Source organism: Sorex fumeus, unplaced genomic scaffold (assembly GCF_029834395.1).
Source record: "Sorex fumeus unplaced genomic scaffold, SorFum_2.1 ptg000128l, whole genome shotgun sequence".
NCBI lineage: Eukaryota > Metazoa > Chordata > Mammalia > Eulipotyphla > Soricidae > Sorex > Sorex fumeus.
Window position 1 is genome coordinate 33,345,740 of NW_026606185.1, and position 6,915 is coordinate 33,352,654.

General features: G+C 37.0%; 1 pseudogene; it reads right to left on the reverse strand.

The window, feature by feature from the left end:
- Nucleotides 1–312: 312 nt before the first annotated feature.
- Nucleotides 313–721, reverse strand: LOC130045437 (NTF2-related export protein 2-like; annotated as a pseudogene).
- Nucleotides 722–6,915: the final 6,194 nt, after the last annotated feature.

A 6,915-nucleotide genomic window follows, 5' to 3' on the forward strand; every position in this document is an offset into this window, starting at 1 on the left:
TCTAACCTAAAAACTTACCTTATAAGAAAAAATACCACTTACTCCCTGAGGGTTATATTCTGCTAATTATCCCATAGATAGTATTATGAAAGGATTTCACCTTGCAATAAGTTGGGCTCATAGTAAGTTAAGTGAAGAAATCACATATTCAATATACTGCAAGACATGCAAAAAAACTAGTCTCAAAGCTATTAAGGTCAACTATCCAAGTTGAAACAGCTAGCAATGTTGCTGTTTCAATAAAAAGTTAAAGCTAATAGTTTCAGCACATAATAACTTATCATGCCTTCAAAAGAAAATTAATTCACATAAATTTGTTGCTGGAACTAATGGATCAATGCAAAATAGACTTTTGCCACTTTAATTACAATACCAATCTTGAAAACGGAAACAATCGCTTGCAATTTTCCACATAGTGCTCTCAGGCGAGGACTGAGCAGTTAGCAGGAAATTCTGGTTGAAGAAATGCTGCTTATTTCCATCAAACTTCACGATTCCACTGGTCACAACGAGGACCATAGTCTGGGCCTGAGTAGCATGTTCATGAACTGGTTGGCAATGTAACACATTGATCTGGAACTGACTACGAGGCAATATATCGAACAAAATTCAACAGGGCGTCCAGACCTGTAACAATATATCCATTCCAGATCAAAGTGGCCTTGTCCAGATACAGTCTAGTTAATACCTGTCTTCTTTTATCCATTGTATCATAGTAAATATTGACAAATTCCTCAGCAGCTCTACATGCTTCATCTACATGAGTCTTAAAATCTAGAGTTCCAGCCACTGGGGTGCTGGTAGTGCCCTGTTCGGGCGACGGGATTGCCACTGCGTCTTCACGTGTTTGGCTACAACAGCTATCTGCTGATTGGTTATTTAGGAAGTCAACAAAAGCTTCCAAATGCACAGAACTCCCCGCCTGCCCAATTCTCTCCCGGAATTAGCTCGGTTCAGTCTTGAGGAGTCTTCTATTGTGTGTGTCTGGGTGATGAGGTTTTGGCTCTCTTTAGATTAATTTTTGGAGATGACCGAGTGAGAGAAATGTAACAAATTCTAGAAAGGATGTGAAGTGTATATAAAATGTTTTGAGCCAATGCTAAGAAGGAAGTAAGATGTTTCTAAAATCACGTAAGCGTGTCTCGGGAAGAGAGAGGCAAGGTGAGTTCTAGGAGCTGAGCAGCAGAACTGGGCGGCAATGGGTCTTCTAGAGTCTTTTGGGCTAAACTGATTCTTTTAAATGGGACAGACTTTAGATATGGAAATTAAACTGGCCTGCGCCAGACCACTTCAGTAATCATTATTGATTATTTTAACTGTTCATACTCATATTCTTTCAGATAAAAGGTCAAAAAGGCCAGCAGGCAGGAGGATATTGGAATGTACACTGCTAGAGGGATGGGTGTTGGAACACTGTATGACTGAAACTCACTCATGAGAGTTTTGTAACTGTGTCTCACAGTGACATCGTGATTCAATTAAAAATAAATATGTAAATAAAAATATGATGCAAGTGTCAAAAATAAGTAGGGCGTTTGCCTTGCACGCAGCCAACATGGCCGACCTGAGCTCGAATTCTCCGCTCCTCTCGGAGAGCCCAGCAAGCTACCGAGAGTATCTCGCGGGCACAGCAGAGCCTGGCAAGCTACCTGTGATGTACTCAATATGCCAAACACAGTAACAACAAGTCTCAAGATGGAGATGTTACTGGGCCCACTCAAGCAAATCGATGAATGAAATAAAAACATTGGGAAAAAAAGCCAGAAGGACTGGGCTCAGTCATGTTCAAGATAGAAGGTCATTTTCCTCTATGAGGTCACTGATTCTGGATACCTGATCTTTTGTTTGTGATTGGTCTGGAGCATAACTCATTCCTCTGCCATCTAAAAGGTTCTTTGCATGTCAGGGATAGGCATATCTTGTCGCCTTGGGACTCTATTCTACGAGCAAGTTTTAGATTTAGAAAAGAGCTATTTAATTAGAGGATTTCTTCTTCTTCTAGTTCTTTGCCATCTTGCTAAGTGAGAATCCTGGAATTTATGAGCACTAGAACTTCTAGTATGAACACAGAAGTGAAAAAAAAAAAACTACACACTCAAATATATAAAAATAACATTGGGTGTATATATAGTGCTCCTTTATCTGAAATGCCAAAACCTTTTCGATTTTCAAAAACCAGTTTAATGATTTGATTTAATTTAGCAAGCAAAACCATCTAATTGAAATGATTTGGCAAATAGAAATATTCCTATATAAATAAACTTTTGCTGACAATGACTGGTCTGATTGCTTTGAACACTAACTAGTCTCTGTTACTCAAGATTTCTATATGTAGACAAAGTAAACAGTTTTATTTGGGGGAAATCTAACATCAGTTTAATCCCTAACCAACTATAATTATTTTTCAAAGTCAGCATTTCATATTTAGGACAACTAAGACCTAGAGAATAGGTACACATGCGCGTGCATACACACACACACACACACACACACGGACATATATGTGTGTGTAAGCTATTAAGCTATTTATATATATATATAATCTATTTAGTTCTAAAGTATTTAGCTAAGTTTCAAATACATTACACATTGTCTCTTAGATTAAAAGCAGACCTATCATATAAAACTCTCCAGGCCCAAGGTAGTCAATGGTGTGATATAGTTTAAAAACGTAATGAAATGAACATCTCACCAAGAATACTTTAACTGGCCAGACTCTCATTCATATTTGAAGGATTCATACACAACTTCATGGATAAACAACAGCTCAGGAACTTCATAGAATCAAAATTAGCCTTAAAAGAAGAACTGAAGGGGCTACTGTAAGGCAAGACAAACTCCACAGATAAAACAAATTTCTTAGAAAGATTGCACAAAAACCCATGACAGTAATCTCTCCCAATGCCAATAAACTAAATACTAATTAAGAGGCAGAGCGTGGCAAAATGGATTTAAAAATTGAATCCAACATTCTGTTGCCTACAAGAAGCACAACTGAATAGTCAGAACAGAGACTCAAAGGCAAAAGCTGGTAAACAATTTTTCTTTTTTTTTTTTTAATTAGTGAAGAACCATGAGGTACAGTTGTAGATTTACAAATCTTTGTGCTTGAGTTTCGGTCACACAATGATCAAATACCCATCCCTCCACCAGTGTGCATTTTCCCCCACCCCCCCTCCCACCCTGCCTCTGTGGCAGGGCATTCCCCTTTGTTCTCTCTCTCCTTTTGGGTGTTGTGGTCTGCAAATGAGGCATTGAGTGGCAATCATGTTCAGTCCATAGTCTACTTTCAACATGCATTTCCCCTCCTGGGAGGATCCTCCAAACACCTTTTATTTGGTGTTCCCTTCTCTATCTGAACTGCCCTTTCCCCTAGAATATCCGGCTGGCCTCTAAGCTATGGAGTAATCCTCCTGGTGTTGATCTCAGCTATTCTTAGGTATTGATCTCATATTTTGTTGCTTTATATCCCCCAGATGAATGCAATTTTTCTATGTCTATCCCTCTCTTTCTGACTCATTTCGCTTAGCATGATACTTTCCATATTGTACCACTTGTATGTAAATTTCATGACTTCATCTTTTCTAAGAGCTACATAGTACTCCATTGTGTAGATGCACCAAAGTTTCTTTAACCAGTCATCTGTTCTTGGGCACTCAGGTTTCTTCCAGTTTCTGGCTATTGTAAAGAGTGCTGCAATGAACAAACAAGTGCAGATGTCACTTCAACTACACATTTTTGCCTCTCTGGGGTATATTCCCAGGAGTGGTATCGCTGGGTCAAATGGGAGCTCAATTTCTAATTTTTTGAGAAACGTCCATATTGTTTTCCAAAAGGGCTGAACTAGTCAGCATTTCCACCAACAGTGAAGGAGTGTCCCTTTCTTGCCACATCCGCGCCAGCATCGGTTGCTTTTGTTCTTTTGAATGTGGGCCAGTCTCTGAGGTGTGAGATGGTATCTCATTGTGGTTTTGATCTGCATCTCCCTGATGATTAATGATGTAGAGCATTTTCTCATGTGCTTTTTTGCCATTCGGATTTCTTCTTTGAGAAAGTTTCTGTTCATTTCATTGCCCCATTTTTTGATGGGGTTGGATGTTTTCTTCCTGTGGAGTTCCACCAGTATTTTGTATATCCTTGTTATCAACCCCTTGTCAGATGTGTATTTGGTGAATATCCTTTCCCATTCTGTAGACTGTCTTTGTATTTTGGTCACTGTTTCTTTGGAGGTGCAGAAGCTTCTTAGTTTAAGATAGTCCCATTTATCTATCTCTGTTTTCACTTGCTCGGCCAGTGGCGTGGCATCTTTGAAAGTACCATTAAAAAGCTGGTAAACAATTTTTCATGCAAACTGTTCTTTCAGGGAGGCTGGGGTAGCCTAACTAGTAAAACAATGACATTGATTTCAGGCTGAAAAAAGTTAAAAGAGACAGTGAAGACCATTTCTTAGTAGTCAAAGTATATGTACACCAGAAAGAAATTACACTCCTAAACATATAGGCACCTAGTGAGAGGCCAGCAAAATACTTAAATTCAAACACATTACACTGTTATAAACTCTTTACATATTAGGTCATCTTTGCATTGTGTCCATGAAGCAATTCTGTTTGGGATTTTTGTTTGTATTTTTTGTTTTTATTTTTGTTTTGTTGGATTTGCAGTAATTTTGTTGTTTTTAAGCCACTTGGCAGTGCTTAGTTCTTACTCCAGAGTTTTTGGTCAGGAAATACCCCTGGCAGGCTTAGCGGACCATATATAGTGCACAGGATCAAACCTGGGTCAGCTATGTAAAAGGCAAGTTACCTATCCACTGTCCTATCTCTCCAGTAACTGCAAGTAATATTATTTTGCAGCTTCATTTGTAACAGATAATAAAATGGAGTCACAAAATATAATTATAATATTTCCTAAATGAATTTTTAATCAAAATATCAATACCTACCCAAACACACTTGTATCGGGTAAGGTTTGCTTGCATTGTAACTCTAAAACATAAAAACTTTTATACTCGAATTTTTTGTTTAATTTAGTTGGGTGTGGACACACCCAGCAGTATTCAGAGTTTACTTCTGGCTCTGTACTCAGGGGTAGCTCCTGGAGGGCTCCAGGTATCATATGGGATGCTGGGGATCAAATCCAGGTTAGCTGCATACAGGGACAGTGCTTTCCACTGTACTCTCAATCTGGACCCAACTTATACACTCTTTAATCAGTGCTACCCCAATAAAATACAAAAATATTTTAGTCTACCTTTTCAATGTGTCTTTTGAATATATTTCAAGTGTTATTTTTGTATTACTATTAAGTTTAAGAAATTTGTCTGAGATCAGAGAGATAGTACAGTGGGCAAGCACTAGCCTTGTATGCAGCAGACTCAGGTTAAATTTCTGGCAGTGGTCTCCACAAGGAGAGATTCCTTGAACAAAGAGCCAGAAATAAGCACTGAACAACAATAGGTATGGCTCCTAAACTAAAAATCAACTATAATGATTTAATGAAATAGAATATTCATCTGAAGTTAGCATCTTTTATTTCAATGCAATATTGGTTTGGTTCTGGTAAAACAGAATAACTTTGCTTCAATATATGTGCACCCCTATATATACCAAAATTATATAAATTTTATATTAAAGTATATTATATGATGTATGCATATCACTATAGTTCTATAGCTGTTAATTTATAAACTTGGATTAAAAACATAATAAGAAATTGAAAGCTAGTTACAATTTTTCACTTTTATAGAAACAGTTTTACAGTCAGCTGTCTTTTACTACTTTTTTTTATCTGAGTTTCAGTTAGTGTCTATTTATCTTAATGTCTATGGGACTACCTTAAACTTTTCTTATTTTTTTTGTAAAGAAGTTATTCAGCTATTCATTGATATTTTTAAATATTTATTGTTTATTATCCTTTAAAACTATTGTACTAGAGCTGGAGAGACAGTACTGGAGTTTAGGGACTTGCCTCTCTCATGGCCCACCCCATAAGACCACCCCCCCACCACCACCACCAGCACATTGTGGCACTGCATGTGGTTGCCCTGGGACTTCCAGGAATGATTACTGAACACAGTCAAGAATATGCCCTGAACACCGTCAGGTGTGGGCTCAGTCCTCTAAATAAAATTTTGAAATATATTTTGAATTGTTCGGAGAGCCCGGCAAGCTACCGAGAGTATTCGATATGCCAAACACATAACAACAAAGTCTCCAATGGAGACATTACTGGGCCCGCTTGAGCAAATCGATGATCAATGGGAGGGCCTTTACCTTTTACCTTATAAAACTTGGTTGAGGACATTTTTCTTCAATTTTCTTTATTCCATACATTTTGTAAATTTTTTTGTTTACATTAGATATTTCTTCAGATTCACTGATTATTTATTTTGCGATCTCAAATCTGCAATTGACTATAGGAAACTCATTTTTCATTTTAATTTTTGTGCCATTTTAAGTTCAACATTTCAAGATAGATCATTGAGAACTTTATCCTTTAACAAGCTCTAATTATTGAATAATTATGACATTATTCTCTTAATGTGTTTAAATGTAGATTTCTATAATTATCTTATTTATGGTTGCTTCTTTGATAACAGTCTAAAAATGGGGAACACACAAAACTAATAAAAATATTTTACTAAGTAGCAAACATAATTTTTCTTTGTATGAATTGTAATTTTTGTCAGGTATGTATATCATTAAAATTTTAATTTTTAATTTTTCCCTAAACATTCTGAACTTATTCTTAGAATCACACTTTTGGATGTGGAAGTGTCTCATCTGGTTCATTCTTTTGCTTAGTTCTCTTTTTATATTTTTATTCTTACTTTTTTGACTTTGGGGCCACACTCAGCAAAGCTCAGGGGTTACTCCTAGCTCTGTGCACTCAGGATTTACTCCTGGGAGTGCACAG